The sequence below is a fragment of the Eleginops maclovinus genome, chromosome 24 (genome assembly GCF_036324505.1).
Source record: "Eleginops maclovinus isolate JMC-PN-2008 ecotype Puerto Natales chromosome 24, JC_Emac_rtc_rv5, whole genome shotgun sequence".
In the NCBI taxonomy this organism is placed as follows: domain Eukaryota; kingdom Metazoa; phylum Chordata; class Actinopteri; order Perciformes; family Eleginopidae; genus Eleginops; species Eleginops maclovinus.
This window is the reverse complement of record NC_086372.1, coordinates 4857551-4875820: the sequence shown is the minus strand read 5'-3', so window position 1 is coordinate 4875820 and position 18270 is coordinate 4857551. Positions and strand designations below refer to the sequence as shown.

The 18270-nt window shown below is 42.2% G+C and overlaps 1 protein-coding gene and 1 long non-coding RNA gene across 2 annotated transcripts in view; one reads left to right on the top strand and one right to left on the bottom strand.

The window, feature by feature from the left end:
• Positions 1 to 18195, bottom strand: part of LOC134860631 (double-stranded RNA-specific editase 1-like) — a 28895-nt gene extending 10700 nt beyond the window's left edge. Inside the window, exons 1-3 of the mRNA XM_063877395.1 lie at positions 16665 to 18195; positions 15707 to 15881; positions 5148 to 5189 (exon numbers count right to left, since the gene is read on the bottom strand). The gene's annotated coding sequence lies outside the window, so the exon portion shown is untranslated. The remainder of the gene's footprint in view (positions 1 to 5147; positions 5190 to 15706; positions 15882 to 16664) is intronic.
• LOC134860636 (uncharacterized) lies at positions 14514 to 18090 on the top strand. The gene is made up of 3 exons (XR_010165263.1): positions 14514 to 14649; positions 15732 to 15902; positions 17770 to 18090. It is a non-coding gene; the product is annotated as an uncharacterized LOC134860636 (long non-coding RNA).
• Positions 18196 to 18270: the final 75 nt, after the last annotated feature.

Genomic DNA, 18270 nt, shown 5'->3' with positions numbered 1-18270 from the left:
CTCAAACATATGATTGAACAAAAACTTTGTTGTGCACAATGCTTTTCACACATACAAACTCCAGTTTATCCCTGTGAAATGACATTTTGAGGCGTGCAGAAATTGGAGTTGATGAGATGATGGATGGAGCAGTAACTCTGGGATGTATCAGAGTCACAGCAGAAGAGACCATGTTGCTTATTCCTTTCTTTAGTTCAAAACATTCCTCTGTAAATCAGATCATTGTAAGGTTGTAAATCTAATCAGACAGATGCCAAAGTCAAGTCATTTTATTTTAAGTTCCTGCTTTAATTTCAGTTTTCACAGGCTTCTGGAGCTGGATGGAAATGTGACATTTGCAGCAGATTACAGTAAAACATCTGAACAGATCTACGATATGTGAAACACCGTATGCGATCCAGAAGGAAATAATTCAATATAGCCGGGGGCGACGTGCTAAAATGTACAGCTGTGAATCCAAATCTGTCTCAAAGATGCACAGAAAGGTTTTTCTTTTTTACGATATAAAGGTATTTTTTAACGAAACCTTTTAGGAACACAGGGTCAGGTCAAACATGTCTGTTTAATTCCTAAACTCCATTTAAAAATGATGGGTTATATCCGATTTTGTGTCTCTACTGTGACTGTCTCCATGCTTTAATGTTCATAAAGCTCTTTATTGTTCTCATACTGCCTGTGCTGCAGCACCTCTTTTCACCCTCTGTCTGAAACCAGAGCCCAGTCTGCTCTGATTGGTCAACCACTTAGAGATGTCCCGCCCCTTACGCTATGATGTGATGTCATTATTTGGTATCTATCACTGTTCATTTATGCTACAAGATACAAGGGATTCAACTCTAAAATATTCCACATATATGTTTGAGAATCGTTGGTACACTGTTTGAACGTAAAGAAAATAAACTCCTCACCGCTCCTCAAGGACACTTGCATGCGTCAGCCATCTTTCTATCCTCTTCACTGTGAAATCTTTCTGACGGTTTGTATTTGCTGAGTGGCCGAGGCAGTAGCTGCAGGCCCAATGCTGTATCAGTTCCACACACTAACACCACTCGTTCCAACAGCGTGCTGCACAGGTATTTGTGCTGCTGTCAGCAAACTATTCGCACCACTGTAGTGCCCTCTCGCCGGGGGGCCAAGGAGAGGAGGTGAAGCAATTAGGTGGATTATCTACTTCCATACTGCAGGGGCCCGGCAGAGAGAATGCCGGAACATAGCGAATGAAGCCTCAGGGCCAATAACCACAGGAGTCGCGTATGAAATAAATGTCAGGGTCATCTCTGGAAGTGCGCACTACACCCTTTAAAGATACTCAGAGATACCTCGATATATGGTATAAGCTCTGAAGCTCACACATCTGGAACCGGTGACCAGGATCAGAAACACAAATTCTCAGTCTTACAACCTGACTGAGAAACATCTGCAGACGACAGCATGCTTCACATCCTTTATAGGTGAATAAAAAGGTCCTTCTTTGTGGACCCACTGACAGACATGTTATGCTACTGCATGTAAGCTGTCTATAATTCCATTACAGCTGTGAATTACAGACATGTTGCCCTGAGATATTTCCCTGCATGCTTCAGGGCTCTTTGCTGTCTATGTAATACAACTGTGCCAGTTTATCCCCACTCGCTCCACAACCTCCCTGCTCCCCTGACACACACTCGCATTTCCATTTAACGCTTTTAACACAGGTAGCCCTGCCTCCTGGGCCTGAAAATTGTTGCTGGGACACGGAGACATGCACGCTGAGGAACCAGTGGAGCAACAAGGGTTAGCGTGGGACTACATCTACTTACTACTCCCATTAGCCTTAAGGATTCAAAACAGCAAACCTGATATGAAATGTGTGAAATACAGCGTTTCATATTCACTACCTGCTGGTCTCAGGTCAGACTCTGGTCTCTGAGGTTTTCACTTCGCTTGAGTTTCGCCATTTGTCCTGACTTCTTATTTTTCATAAGGTCTCCAAGGGTCGGCATGAGAGAGGCCAGGTCCCCCTTCACCCTCGCTGACCCTCCTCCACCCCATTCTCTCCGCATCACTGGCCCCGCCGCGCACAACAGATGGCTATCACTGTTCTCTGCACCCCAGTCAAGGCCGGGCCAGCAACTCGCTATCTCCCAGAGAGAGGGGGGTTGGCTCAGGGCTGATGTTGAATTTCACACCCCATGGCATCAGGATTAGCCAGAGCCGGAGCTGATGGACAGGCAGGTGGAGGTGCAGGGTGGAAGGCTGGAGCGTAGTTATTGCTGATTTATGGACGTGATGTAATTTGATCCAGAATGTTGCTAGGTATGTGAGGTTGCTTCCACTTTTTGGAAGACAGCTCTGAATGCAAGTAAGCAAATCAAACATGGTTCATCGGCCTCTGATTCTATCTGATACGATGAGTGTTTTTTAAATTTCGCTTCAATTAAGAGTCATATCAGTGAAAGACAGGTGTTGCCTCAATGCTCGGGAGCTGCCTCCTGCTCCACCTGTCTGATGGGGGGTGGTAGAGCCTGAGAAGAGGGTGGGTTTATCAGCAGAGCTTCAGGGCGGAGGTATGGGGGGTGGGGGGGAGCTGTATCCCAGATCTGAGTTGCGGTTTTGGGCCGACAGACACATCCCTTAGCGGCGGCGTGCCGTCCACGCCTCACAGAGCACATCGGCTTATACCGCGTCTGAAATTCACTTTTGCTCCCAGTAGATTAAACTCACACTTCAGTTCATCTCACAACACCTCGCTTAGCAGGGACACGGAAATGATGGGCGGCTCACTCGCCCCGCATGCAAAGTAAGTACATTTCTTTACACATTAATACTGTTTAGCACACTCCCCATGAATAACACTTAAGATAAATTGAATATTCCCGAGTGGGATAAAAATATGACAAATCTGGGTGTACCTGCCGCGCTGCTTTTCATGGCCGGAGCTTGAATTTGAATTAATTTGAGGATTTAGTGCACTTGACTTTAGCAGCCGGCGAAAAATATGAGCAGACGTTTGCAGTAATGCACAGAATGGAAGAGAGTGCTGCTCTGAGAGTCGCTTACAGGGACTGAGGGTAAAGGAAATGCTTCTGCAAATAAAACAATTAAATGTTTTTCTTACCAACTTAACGTAACAAAGTACATTTACTCAAGTATTGTAATCAAAAGGGGCCCTTATATGCCTTTTGGGTGTTCCCTTTCCTGTTCTATAGGTTTAAGTGCATGTTAATGGTCTGAAAAGGCTAAAATCCCTGTGTTCCCTCCAGAGGGAGTTGAAATGCCTCCAATTACTTCCCCCTATACAACATATATTTAAATATCTGTTTCCCTGTAATATCAGAGCAATACACTTTATCAACTTCCTTAAATAACTGTTGTGATGCCAGATCTTTGGTTCGCCTTGGGTTAGATTGCCCTCTTGCAGTAATGTGCTAAAAAATCATAGAGCCTTCTATCGATACCATGGGTGTCACTTGGTGGGGGACACTTCAGATTTAAAAACCACTACTGCATAAATGCCCCCCCCTCAAACAACACATACATAAATACACACGCTGCTGCAAAGCTATGCTCTATTCACTTATCACTAGTATTAAACTCTGGGGTTAGCAGAAATAGACAGTCCTCCAGATTGAACACTCATTTGTGCACACAGATTATCGTAATGCAAAGTGGTGGGGACATGTCTTACTAAAGTGGGGGTTCTTCTTACTTCTTTAACTGTTTTTACGTGAAACCACATACAACAAGGCACATTCCTTGTATGTGCTAACCTGTTTCTGATTCTAATTCTGACAAGCATACATCTAAAGATCACATCACTCACCACAGCATCAAACCGTATTACATTGAGCTATTTCCATGATAGTTGATGCCTATAGAGGTTCAAATAAATACGAATAAAAGGAGCATAAGACTATTTAAACTTGCTCTCAGCAGCAGATAAAGCCCACCCTATAAAACGGTCCCCTTGACCCCGGTCCTCCCGCAGAGCAGAGGGACATGCAGAGGTACCTTTGCGCTCGGAGCGTTTCTTCCTCCTCCTCCTGCACCTGCGGCGGCTCAGGCAGCATGGAGCTGCCGTCGAGGGGGGGGGCGTCCAGCAGCAGAGCCATGGCTCGGTGTGTCCCCTCAGCTTCCCTCAGGCTCACTCAGCCCGACGCTCAGCAGACACAACTTTACACTGAGCGGGGGGGGGGGGGGGGGAGGCACGGGGAGGGGCGGCTGGCACATGGGCTCGCTGCTGTCGGATAAATAGGGGAGGGATTTCTGCTCCTCCCTCCTCTGCCTCTCTGTTTTCATCCCCAATCTTAAATCCACACTCTATGATGAACTTGGCTTTGGAGCCCTCAAATACCAAACAATGCCTTTTGCATTCTGGGGTAGAGCAGTGGATACAATCACACAATCCTTTGTAATCACTACTTTTACAACAAATATAGAGCAGCAAACATGTCAGTGTGTTGCTCTCATATCCACACTAGCTGAAAACAGAATATTGCAGTTCAACGGGAAGTGCTTAACTTAAAGCGACAATAAAATACAAGCAAAGGCACAATTATGTGGACATACTGTAGGTATGTGCACACACCTCTACAGGGCTCTCGCCTCTATCAGCAACCCATGGGTGTGTGTGTGTGTGTGTGTTTGTGAAATGAATTAATAAGGGTATTTGTTCCGTTCCAATTTCCTTTACATTGTGAATGAGACTATAATGAAGGAATATTTATGAAATATGAATGATCTATAGAAGGATGATTGACCAAGTACTCATGGTTAATACAAACTAGAGGATGCTATGACAGTTTGAAAGCCAGTACTGCCCCCTGCTGGGCTGCAGTTGAAGTGAAGATGATTTAGAAAAATACAAAACATCCTCTGGCCTGTCACACACACAGTGATCAGTCAAACTTGAGGCCATGGAGACACGTTTTTATGACATATAGAAACGTTAGACATCCACCAGTGCGGTATTTACTCTCCTGTTTTAGATTGTGGAACAAAACATACAAATATCTTTACCGCAGATCTTATTTCAGGCTTCTAAGCAAAAGCTGCATTATGGGAAATGTAGTATCCAGAGTTTTGGGAGTTTGACAAATCGTGCTGCTTTCATTTTTAAGACCTTGACCTTTGTATTTCTAAATTGGTAACAAAAAAGGGAAACCAACCTGTATGTGTTCTTCAGGGTCTGGAAGTCCTTCACCAATGCTCTGAAATAAAATATTATCAATGATTAAATTACAGTTCACAGACTAAACGTGCAAACGAAGAGAAGACCTAGTTAAACAAAGAATAGAAAAAGCTGTGCTTCGTCTCTGATATGAAAACAATGATTAATATTCTATTTTATAAAGAGTGAAATGAAAAGGTGTATCTGCGTCAGTGTGCAGGGTGCAGTGACGGAGGTTGGCTGGCAGGTGGAGCAGCTGGACTTTACATCCCTTCTCTTCTATGCATCCAAACCACAGACTGAATATTACATCTTAGCGTTCATAATGGAAGGAACGTTTTGGGGAGAATTGGGAAGAGGACATTCCCAGATTTCAGCAGACAGTGAGAACTCGGTGAGCGTGAGAGAATGCTTCGCTGACAAGCAGAGATTACCATCCAGAGATTCAAATCACAGAGGAGGAGATTTTGGTGTGACGCTCGCAATCCTGCAGGGTGTCACAGCATCTAGGTTCACTTTAATCAAGCTGGAGAAAAAACACTCTGGGATGTCTGTGGGGGGAAAAGTCCTTTTTTAAAAATAAAATATCAAATGAAGATCAGAGAAACTAGGAGAGGGGAGAGTTTCCTGCAGACAGGCCTCCCCCGTTGGGAGGCTGGGTATTAGGAATGAGTTTGATTTGTATTAAAGGTAAATTGGATGTTAAAGAAAAGTCATTTTAGGACATATGCTTTAAGTTAAATTAGGATATGTAAAGTTATATCAACTCATTTTAGCACTTGACACAAAGATAAACACTTGCCTCATACATAACACAATCTGCTGAACCACGCCTCTAAAGCTCAGTTATTAATATATATTATATATATTTAACAAATCAATGTTAGCGTTTAGACTGTTTCTTGTTTTTCAGAGCTGGAAATGATTCCCTTTTTTTATTTTTACAAGTAGTTATTTTTTCCAAATCTTACAGCCCTAAACTGTATATTATTGAGCATTATTTCTACCCTAACAGCCCTCCTACTCCTTTCCACAATGGTCTTAATTGGTTAAAGTGCGTGGTCAAGGCCAGTGCAAACAATCCTGATGTATCCTGGTTCATTAGGTCTTTAAATGCAACATGGATGAAAGAACAACTGAAGAGAAGATGCAATAGACGGGATCAGGGATCATGGAATGTGGGTGACTCTCTGATATGTATTCTGAGTCAGTGAGGTCTAATGGCCACGCGGTCAGGAAATCAAAGCTCTGAATGTGATGGGACGCGTGCAGGGGAATGGAGGATCAGCGGCCCGGAGGCTGAAGGATGATTCCCTTCTTCCAAATCCCACTGCATGGAGGGAAGAGAAGCAAACACGGGGGATGTCTTGTAACCTACTTTCACACATTTGCATATTTTTCAGAGAGGGTATAAGATGCAGTTTTATCGCGGGGGTTGAAGGGATGGGGATGGGATGGGGATGGGGATGGGGGTGGGGCAGTTTAGGGGCCTGACAGGGACGTGCCGGTTGGAAAGTCAGCGTTTGAAACCCTTTGAGGTCACCTTGATCAAAAAATCTGTTTCCAACCGAGCCAACCGTCCTTCAGAAAGCCTCTTGATGTCACTAATGTTTCCATTGATGAATGTATTTATGAACGCTGTCTTTTCAATGACCCATTAACATTTACAGTGGTGAATATTTCATCAGCACATAAAGGACAATGCGGTAAATCCCATGATATACGCCGTACTGTGGGGGAGGGGTCCCCAGAGACAGACAGAGTTTCACCCCTCAACCTGATCTGTTTCCTTGCATTACTTTCCAAAGAGGGGCATTTCGTTGGAGGGGTGACGAAAGAGTTCCTGCAGCATAAGGGGAATCGTACACCAAACTGAGAATTCGGACACAACATGCTCTTTGACTTCCTTAGAGAGGCACGTTTCCCAATTCACACATCAGGAAGAAAGTAGAGTCTGAAGAAATACCCAATATCTGTCAGAAAAAACCCTACCATGGAAAATAATCCCTATTTAATGTGCAGCATATACCAATTGGTGTTGCTAACAGACTGCTAGCCAGCAATTAGCACTAAATATATTGTTTGGTCAGTAAATGTAATAAAATAAATACATGCCTTTTACAATTTCCCAATGCAAAGTTGCTGAATTCATATTGCATGTTTTGTTCGACTTACAACAAAGACAATTTGTACATTTTCATAGCAGGAAAAAGCAAATGGGTAGCTCGAATAGTGAGCGCCATAAGTCATCAGTTACAAATATTACATGAGTTGTTTTTTAGGTGTTGCATATTAAGAAAGGTAGAATCATTAGTTACTATCAAATGAACTGATTCTACTGTAGATAGATCTTTTGAATTGTATTTTTATAATACTGTTAGCAAGGGGAGGCTACACGGCTAACAGTGTTCACACTTAATTATTCTCCACCTCAAAAGGATGAATAGTGTTACTTTTTACCCGTATAAATTGCCCTTGACAAAGTCATATCCGAAGAACTTCCTGAGATGAGAAACATTACATTTTCAAAAGGCCTTGCTTTCATTTTCAGCTTGACTCTTCTTCATCTTTGTTTTGCCTCAGAGTTTCCCTCCTCTGAATTGTGCTCTGCTGTCGGCCGTGCTATTTTTATTCAAGGAGAGCTCATCTGATGTGATCTCAGCACTCACGGAGCTGCTTCTGTGATTCAAGTGTGAGGAAGGTTAAATTATAGCAATTATTTCCCCTGCCCGGAATACTGTCGACAAAAACTACGGGTCAAAGTCTCAACTCACAACCGCAGAGTCTGCAGGGATAATGATGAGGATCCTACTATTGTTGGTGCTGAAGGAAAGACTGCTGGGTTGTTAGGAAATTACGAGTGAGTTACGTTCTCTTAGGAGACAAATTCTAATGATCTTTTTCACACATTTCCTTCTTTCATTTGTTTAACAAGCAACTAAAATATCCACAAAATAATAATAGCATGGAATCCAAAAGATCCTCACATTTTAGAGGTGCAACCAGTCAGTGAATGTAAATAATGCCCCACTTTTAAATTGTGGAAGCTGTAATTTAGCCCTTCAATAGTGCTTTATTTGTCAGGTTGTCTACATATTTGTTCTTCATGGTTAACTTTGATCTGCTTTTATATGATATCATTGTTTACTTTCTACTCTTCTTTATTTCTAATTATGTGCAATACTTGTTTTACATGCTGCTGCAAAGAAAACATTTCCCAATTTGGGATTAATAAATGATATCCTATTTATCTTTTATCTTATTCGTTCTATAATGGAAACCAATTTCCCGCTGGGATTCATAAAGTATTTATGATTTACATTTGGTTTTGTTAGGGCTAGCATTAAATGTTATAAACACAGAATAATGGAATAAAATATGAAAAACCCGGAATTGATTAATGATGAAGTGTATGTGTTAGTTACAGATTTATATTATAGATATATCATTTTGAATATATCTATGAGATACACGGTTGTAGGTGGTGGTATTTAATCTGATTGAGTGTAGTATCCTTCAGAATAAAGGTATCATTATCGAGCCCCTCTCTGGTTTTTCCCTCATGTCGGAGCTTTTATCAGTGCAGCCACTCGGCTCAATGAGTCCCCGGAGCGCTGTTGAGTTACGCCGGTGCAGGGGCCGCTCGATGGCCTGTCTCTTACTGTATTGGAAAATGTCTGTCTTGATGGAAGCGGCCGGGCCGAGGGGACACTTTGCTGACACAAAAACTGCTAACCCAAATGCTCACACATCACCAGTGTGCCATTTACCCTCCCACTCTCACTGCGAATGCTTTATTGACATCGAGATGAAATTGAAAGTATGGGGGGCCCCCCGGGGGGACGGGAACGGGTCACATTCCTGCGACCTTCAGCATTGCAACACATCGATCAGCGACTCACTTTCACTTATACGCAAGAAAAATGAAAAGATAAGGATCGTTGTGGTCACGGCTGTTTCCATGACGTCTACCTGTTGTAAAAACACGGTACTCCCTGCTGAGATGTAAAAAAAAGTCCCGATCAGTTAAACTGAAGTACCTGCTGGAAGGATGACTGTTTCATAACGGATCAAAGTGATTGCAGCAGAAGCACCGATTCACCTGCATTACCCCCAATGGTGGCCAATCTGAATATGTCTGTCATAATCTTTCATTAACCTTGAGATATTTTGAGAGCTGTATCTGTATGACGGCTAAAACTACCATCAGAGATTTAATAATATCACTGTGGCCTTGTTGATCGTATGTTCAGCATTCCAACAGAGGAGAAGGTGGAGCTGCTGTTGCTCTGATATTAAAAAAGGACACAGCAGGCGGGTATAATAAAAATGTAGAGAGCAGAGTTTATCACAAACTCACTCATTATCTGCTGTTTCGCTTCTAGCTCCACCAGTCCTCACGAATAATTACCGTTTTACAGAGTTACGATTGGACATGCATCGCAGCAAAAAGCCCTCCACTGCTCTCAGCTTCATCTCCACCCCAAACAAGTGGAACAGAGATTATGTGTTTGTTCGCTAATGAGGCCCTGACCCCCTACAACTCCTGGTGCACAGGTAAACACTCTTTAAGCAGCGTTGTTTTCACGAAACCCTGCAAACTGCACGTGTCTTGGCATTTTTTTCAAGATAAAATGAATGAGATTTGGATGATTTGAACTCTTTATGCTAAGCTAACACCTTTCTGATATTAAGATGTTAATTAGAGGCTAATTAGTATGCTAAAAATGCTAAGTGTTTTAGGGATGCCACGTAAACAGTATATCAAACGAGCATCATCCCGATAGCACTCTGTGAAAGGTCATCATATCACGGCTAGAGCTAAGTGACTTTAAAATGTATTATATCCCACAATGCAATGCTTTGCGCAAACATTACAGCCGTGCTGCAGTCACAAGGAAGGCAGTGACTCCCTCTCTGCTCCACAAAGTCACCTTGTGTCCCCGCAGCAGCAGCACCCAGGGGTCCAGTCACAGCGCGGCCCCTGCTGGCCCCCCTCTGACGCACTGTCACACTGCCCTCTCCTAAAATAAGCTCCCGCACATACAGCATCCTCTGTGATGTGATGCTGGCTGACGTGCTTTCCACAGAGGCACAACGCGTCATTAGATTTAGAATACTTGTTGTTAGAAGGAATTCACTGGGAAGTTGTAAATCCTCAAACTGCTCTCACGGAAGACTCCTCACAACTGCATTGGTCTCTTGTCACAATTGATTATTAGTCCATAAAGGGGGAGTCAGTCTGCAGTGGTTGCGTAAGCAGCAGAGTCCTAAATTCACCTTGTACTCTGCTGACTCCAGCGCTTACGTCTTTCTGCTCCACCTCGGTCATACACAGGACCACAGGCTCAGCGATGGAGGCTCTGACTGACGCGTGACAGACCAGCATGCACACAGGGTCGTCTCTAAATACATAAAGGCAGCACAAGATCACATCCTGGGTCTTCATATCAGAGGATGCTGTGAACTCCATTATCACAAAGCAATTGTGCCTTGTATGTTGATTTTCTCTGATTCAGCTACTTCTGTTTAATTGGACTCCCTTTTTATCCAATAATATGACTTTGAAACACCATACTTGTTTTGTATCTGTTGTTATCTGTTATCTATGAACATTATAGTTATTGTGGCAATCCCACTGTGGAATGAAGTAGGTTAAGCCTATATATAGAGGGACAGCTCCGTGCAGATAATCCCCTAAACTTCCAGCACGTTCACTTTCTTTGATTGTCAAGGAATCATTAATTATAGGCAATGCTATTAGCAGGTCCATGTGGTTGCACAGCGTTCTGCAAGAGTACAACTAGAAGCAGTCGCTGGAGAAGTTGTGCTTTCAATCTTGCATCTGAACTATCTCCTAACGAAGGCTATCCTCGGTTCAGAACTCAAACTGAACTCATTTTAGTTGAAAAGGGTACCTGTTGGCCTAAACACACACTGATAGTTCCTCCAAAACAACATTTGGATTGTACCAAAGGGCCATGTGCTTCTCCCCTCTGATTTGTTAGATTGTGTACCATCAAAACACTTTTTTAAAGTGCAGCTTTGTGATTTTAAAGCTGTGACAATAAAACCATTGGAAGTGCAGACAGGAAGTGATCCTGTGTCTGTGGAGAAGCTGTTTAATAACCACAAGGTGCAGACGGGATGAGTGAACTAATAAATGAATGACGGAATCTAGAAAAGGCGTGCAGCATGACTGAGTGAACCACAAGGCTCAGCACAGCCACGAAGTAAATTTTGAAAGCATCAAATCTCCGACCGAGGCAAGGAATGGCTCAATCGTTGGTATTGATTGACAACTTCCAGCAGATATAGTAGGATGGATCAAATATGTGGTGTATTGAGGGAGTGAAAAGGTGCTTTTACACTGAAGAGATTAAAGACCTACAGATGTGTGATGACATCATCGACACGTCCTTTATCTCATAAACGTTTGACACATGCTCAGTAAACATCTGCTGCAGTCACACACACACACACAATTGCAGTAGCGTGAGTGTGTGTCCGCAGTGAGCCGGGATGCATTAAAGAGCAGGTGAGGAAGGATAAATGATTCAGCAGCCGGGCCTCTGATAGCCTGACTGCCATTAATGAGGGCCGGCGCTCACTCCGCTTCATCAAAGGGGCAACCTATGAAATATTAAAGGGAGCTCAACACGGAGCGACAACGCTGACCTGTCGTGAAAATACAAGTGAGAAAGGGGAAAAGAAATAGCGCTGACTCGGGGAAGGATTCTGGGAAAACACACATCAGCGTCTCAGGAACTGAGGCAGCAGAACTAGTATCGACACACAAACGGTCTGAAGATGGAGAAAAGGAGATGAGTCTGGTGGATTTACAGATAAGGATCAAGACATTCGATGTGTTTTTCAATTTAAATGGCAACAAAAATTCAATTACTACAATTATGAAGTAAAGCACAAGTGGTGTAATCTTTAAATGAAGTGAAGTCTGACCACCAAGTCTCCGATTCTCCCTTTCAGACCATTCTGATTTGAGTGGAAGAGGCAAGTTTACAGTAACGCTAGTATGCTAATTCAACTTGTCGCACATGAACTTGTACACTCCTGACTTTTAAGGTTTGCAATAAAGGATTTTGTTTGAAATGTCTCCGGCCTCTCCGGTAGAAACTCATTTTTGTGGTCACAGTGTTTCTTTCCACTTCTAACCTGTGGTTGTTTTGGAATTTCCTCCCATCCTAGACATATGTTCCTTCCTCCTTAACCGTCAACATGTATTCTATATTCGGTAATCCATACACACAACATGTGCCTCTCCTCCATCACTGTCAACAGGGGCTTCCATCATCTCCTCACTGCTGCTGATGCATCCAATCACACGGGCTTAGCATATTTCCAAACCTCACAGCGCATTCCCGCCTCTGACGGTGTGATTTTAAGCCATCTGCCATCAGCACTGCACACTTACACACACATCTACTATCAGCACTGACTCAAACACAGCAGGGCTCCATCACTCTGCTTTGTGAGGAGTAAAATAATGAGTCATAATGAATGATGAATCAAAACAAACAGCATTCCTCGAGTCACACTGAAACCAGCCAATGATGTTTTAGCATTTCAGACTCTTTGAGCAGCCTGTCAGAAGAGGTCCAAAATAATTCTGGTGAGTTCAGACTTGAAAACACCTTTCTGTGAGGCAGACCCAGCGAACGACAACACATCCATCCCAAATCTAAGACAATATCTACTCCCATATCCCCAAAACAGGGACGATTGTCTTCGGTCTTTGGGTTGTGCTTGAATTCGAAACAATCCGCAGTGCACTAATGGGCAGATATAGTCACAGCGAGATTCTAAAGTACAGAAGTGAAGGGCACAAATTGATGTAATGATAACAGGAAATGTGGCCACGCTTGACTTCTGCGAACAATCCGTCCACATGGATGTGCCTGCACGGCGGTGTGAGAGGATAGGCCTGATGTGAGACCGGGGGTTAAGCTGGAGGCACATTAATTGTCTGAAAGAGGATTCGGCACTCTTCAAAATGTTTCCAAGCGCCCAGACTGCCCCGCTAATCCTCGAGAGAGAGAGACAGAGAAGCTGAGTCTGAGAGAGACTGTCACGAAGTACGTCTGATATGTAAAGGAATACATTATATCACTTCCTGGCTGGAGAATTCAGAATGTAAAGCACTGACCGGATCATTTCTCAAGCGTAGGATCAAGTTTTGTCCCAGTGTGAGCGTTTGATCTTAGTTACTGGTAAGGCGACTGAACCAAATGAGGAAACTAAAGATAAAAAATGCCCATAATGATCTTTCCTCTAAATGTGGCAGTGGACAAAAGCAGGGGGGTGATAGACGCATTATAAATCACGTGCAGCGTTTACAGCTTTCTCAAGACTATATTTTTTTCAAAGTGATTATTTAGATAAAGATTTCTCTCTCTGCTTTTAATATGGATCTCTCCCTCTGTGATCTCTCCCTCTGTGATTTCTCCTTTGGCTGTGTGGATTGTTATTTTCTCACGTCAGCTTTGATTGGAAGGTTAGCAATTCTATCACTATGTAGCATGTTTCATGGAGATTCTGTTCTATACTTGAATATCTATATGGAATAGCCACTTGGTGAAGTCTATATAGGAACTTAAGTGTGAAGGGAACACAGCAGTTTCAGGAGAAATGATATACAATGTTTGTTTATGATGCATGCACACAAACACAGATTAATCAGACTGTTATGAAACTGGGGTGAAATTTCATAGAACGGAGAAGCAATGTAATTGTTACTCCGTGAAGAAGATTCCATTAAAATGAAATATTCCTGTTGAATTAACAACCCCTCATGGACTTGTGAATACAACAAAATGGGAGCAGTTTTTGCTAAGGATGCCCACTGACTGAGTCACTGACTTTGAATACTGCATTCTGTCATACGCCTTTTTACTGCTATTTCTGTGCGTGCAGGCTAAGTGGAAGACAAGAGAGAAAAAGCCTAAGGCAAGCTGAGCCGAGCCATGCAGAGGCCAGAAGTGATCGCAGCGCAAATGAATCTGCCATTTAGGCGTTGTGTTGTTCCGCTGTCTTCATACGAGTCTTTTAATCTGAGTTTCCTAGGGAGTGGATGTTTAGTTGGGAATGTATACCTCTGATAACATAATCATGCAGAGTGTGTGTGACAATTTACAAATGCTTCTATGTGCATTATTTTAAAATGACTACTTGTTGGGTTATTTCAGTTATGTTTCAGTTACGGGTTAACGTTTTAACACACTGGTGATAGAGCCAGCAACAAAGGGCTGCACAGATGACGATGTGGAAAACATGTTTTGGAAACTATGGGCTGTACTTTTCCTGCACAAACAGGAAGTGAGGCTCCGAGCTAAAATAACTGCATAGGGGACCGAGGTGTGATTTCAGGTGTGAGACCCTGATCACGCTGTGAGTCCAGCGCATCTTGTTAACTTGAAATTCTTTATTATTTCAAGGATTTTAAGATTATAAATCATACGATAATACTTCATGAGAGTCAGATGGTGAGCCAAAAATCATTTCCTCTCTTTGCTTTGTTAATCTCAAGAGCATCACTCCACTCAACCACTTGATTTACAAGATTTGGTGCAGCCCAGGTTATTTAACACTGTGTCTTTATCCTCTATGGTGTATGAGAATCTATATGGAAGAAGCATTGATGTTCCCTAGCTATTTCCTGAATACTCATCACAGCATTTGCTTCCATAAAAATGCAACTTTGGCTAATTATTCTCCTTTCTATCCAACAAAACCCTATTCTGTAATGGTACAAATGTAACTCTTTTAACTATTATGATTTCAAATAATTTCATTATGCTGATAAAACAATCCAGATTAAATGTAGAGGTTTTCATGGAGTTTTGGGTGAGACAGGTCACAATGCAGATTGCGCATCTCGGATTTTGACGTTTGATTTGATGTGTATGACCACAATCATATCAGATTTTGCTAATCGAGTAAACAAATAGCTTAATCCACGAATATAAAATCATTGATAATTATTGTAATATTGCGAATTAGAGTTGGTATTTTAGGAGTCGTGTCTGCGTTTGCTCGCGTCAAAAGAAAGGCTCGACAAACTCAATGAAGAAAACTATACATTTAAAGAAAAACGTAACAATCAAAGAAGTCGCCTTGGATTTGTATCACTTTTATAGCCTGTGTTATTCATTCAGACTGACCCTTTAATTCGGCGTACAGTTAAAACACATTAAAGCATTATGTCCGATAATACACCAAGATGCCTGTTGAAGCTATCACCTGTTTTAACGCCGCCAAATGCAGCAGACTGCGCTGTAGTAAAACGTCAGCTTGGTAACGAAGTCATAATTTCACACTCATTACATCCGTTTTCCACTTCACACAAATGCCGTATTATTCGGAGTGGTTCATTTGTCAAAAAAAAAATACTGAGTTCTGTTTAATGAGTCATGTTCTTAAACCCTTTCATTAAGTACATTTAAATGGACGAATTTCTTAACAGAGTTTTGAGTGGGCAAGACAGTCGTGCAAGTAAAACATATTGCTATGTATGAAATAGACCCATTAACGGGTACTTACGGTGTGTACCGGTGCTGTCACTCAGAGTATCCAGCTGAAGGGAGTCTTGGTGCAGGTGATGCTGCGGCACTTGGATCCACACACTGCGGGAGAGAGGCTGCAGGCTGACGGAGGAATCACCGGGCAGTATGAGCCAGAGACCGGGCAATCCTGGTGCTCCGAAAGATGCCTGCTCCTATTGGACCGGAAGAAAGAGGTGGGTGCAGGAAAATGAGGCCACATGGGCGCATTACGCACCAACACACACACACTGATTGGACACAAAGCCTGTACAGTGACAGATACACTGTTTTTACTCGCCATGTGTAGCACTGGATTTACACAGCAGCACTGCTTTAAAAAAAACCTGTTAATATTCTAATGAGAAGTATAACAAAAATGGAACATACTTTATTAGACTTGTTTTTTAAACCACATCCCTTCCTAAAATATTCTGTGGAGCTTTTAAATCAGAACATCTATATTTGTAAAATATTTCAGGATTATATATAAATTAGAAGAACTATTTTAATCCCAATGAAACCTGAAAATACTTATTTAAAATAAGACTAAGAATATGTTAATATACAATCACTAAATTAGACCTCTATAATTACATTGTGAGAGGTAAGAGTGAACCATCATTTGACAGGAGTGTTTTAATTCAGTTTGTATTTGTTTATCACTATTCTAAATCCACATTCCTCAATCTACAGTTGTAATAGTCACAATCAGATGATCATTGTGTTCTCTATATAAAGAAAATATGTCTGTATAAATTCTACGATGCCATCATTTATGTTGCGGTTATCTTATTCATATGTAGGTTTTTCGATCAGGAAGACTCAAACAAATCTAAAACAAGATAAAAAGAGAAGAATAGAATGAGGTAATAGATTCAAAATGAGCATCGTAAACTGCATCTCGAAATGTGTTGCTTAATAGCAGCAGTATGATGGTGCAGGTTATTGCTCTGTACCGGCAGGCTGCAGAGGGAGGTGGGGCAGGTGTAGATGTGAGGGTCCATGGGGGGGAATGGAGAACTTCTGGTGAATGGATGGATGAGGCCTTAGGGAGGAGAGGTAAAAATCAGAGAAAGAAGGTAAATCATGTCACATTTTCAACAACTCTGCACTGATTTAATAAAAGAGCTGACGTTTTATGAAGACTTTAAGTGTACATTTTTATTTTAACGTGTCCCTTCTTAAATTTGATATGCTAAGTCTGTGGGGCCTAAAACTGTGGGACCTTTAATGCCGTTTAGCGTCAGACAATCCTTAACTGCGAGACGCTCAGGTTAATCTGAGTGCACAGTGACTCATTAAGTCACACTGTGTTTTAAAGCAGGAGAGAGGAAGCCCTGCAGCATACTCTCCTCTGCTTCATCACCTGTGCAGCACTCAGGAGGCAGAGGGATGATTCTCACCGTCTGAGCATCTGTTGATCCGAGAAAACACAGAATGAAAATAGTGGCAGACGCCAGCAGATATGAGTGAGTCACGTAGAGAAGTATGTGAGTGAGCTGCAGCTGATCAGGAGTCAGATAACAGTGGAAATGAAAATAAAGGAACGAACACAAAGCTCCTCACTCTTTACTCGCTCCGTTCATAGCTCACGTGAGAAGATTTTGTGGGTCATCATAGGCAGCATTTACAGTTGCAAATATAAACTGGAACATTGACTGGAATCTCAAAATAAAACAGATGGATAACAATTTCAACATTTTGTAAGGATTGTATAAGAGAAAAGAAACCTTGCATCGATAATGTATTCATCCATTACTTAATTAGCTCTCCAATGAAGAGTGCTTGCTTGTTAATTAAGGTAACATAATGTTGAATAATATCTGAACGATTGTACGTGGGTTTAAGAACGTCACAGCGTGGAACAGCAGAGGAGGTATAGACATTTTCCTGTGAATCAGTAAGTATTATGAGCTTAATGTACTTCAAGCATCAAAAGTGAATGTAGTCGTTATGCAGAATGGATATTGTTGTATCATTTTTTATTGTGTATTTGTACTTAGTTACCTTCCACCACTGACTTTAATCCCCGTTCTTCCTGTGTGTGTGTGTGCACCTCAGTTCACCTGCGAGGATCAGCCGGTGACGACACACACTGTCAGGCCTCTCTCTATGAAGAAGGAATGTCTGACAGCCAAATTGCACAACATGCCACTCAGCGCAGCAGTCAGAGGGAACCTGTGGATGTGTCCGTACCTGTCTGAGAGAGGAGGTCAAACGTCTGCAGAGGAATTTATTAAAACAATCTCTGATTACTTTGACTTGACACTTTGCTCGTTCATTATTAATGAGTCCTAATGGCTGCGGGGAGTATTGATCAGTCGCATCGTCGGCTCTTTTCTTTGCTCGCTTACATAGTTTCTAACATGCATGGTGGGGGAGACGAGATAAAGTGGAACATATAACGACTAACAAACGCCTGCTTTATTTAAATCCAGTTACTACATTTCAGAGGGAGCATTCTACTGTTAATGCACCGTATAAGAATCACAGTAAGGACAAAACATTTTCTGATAGTACTTGTACGTGCAGATATATCACCATATGCTGGGATATCTTTCA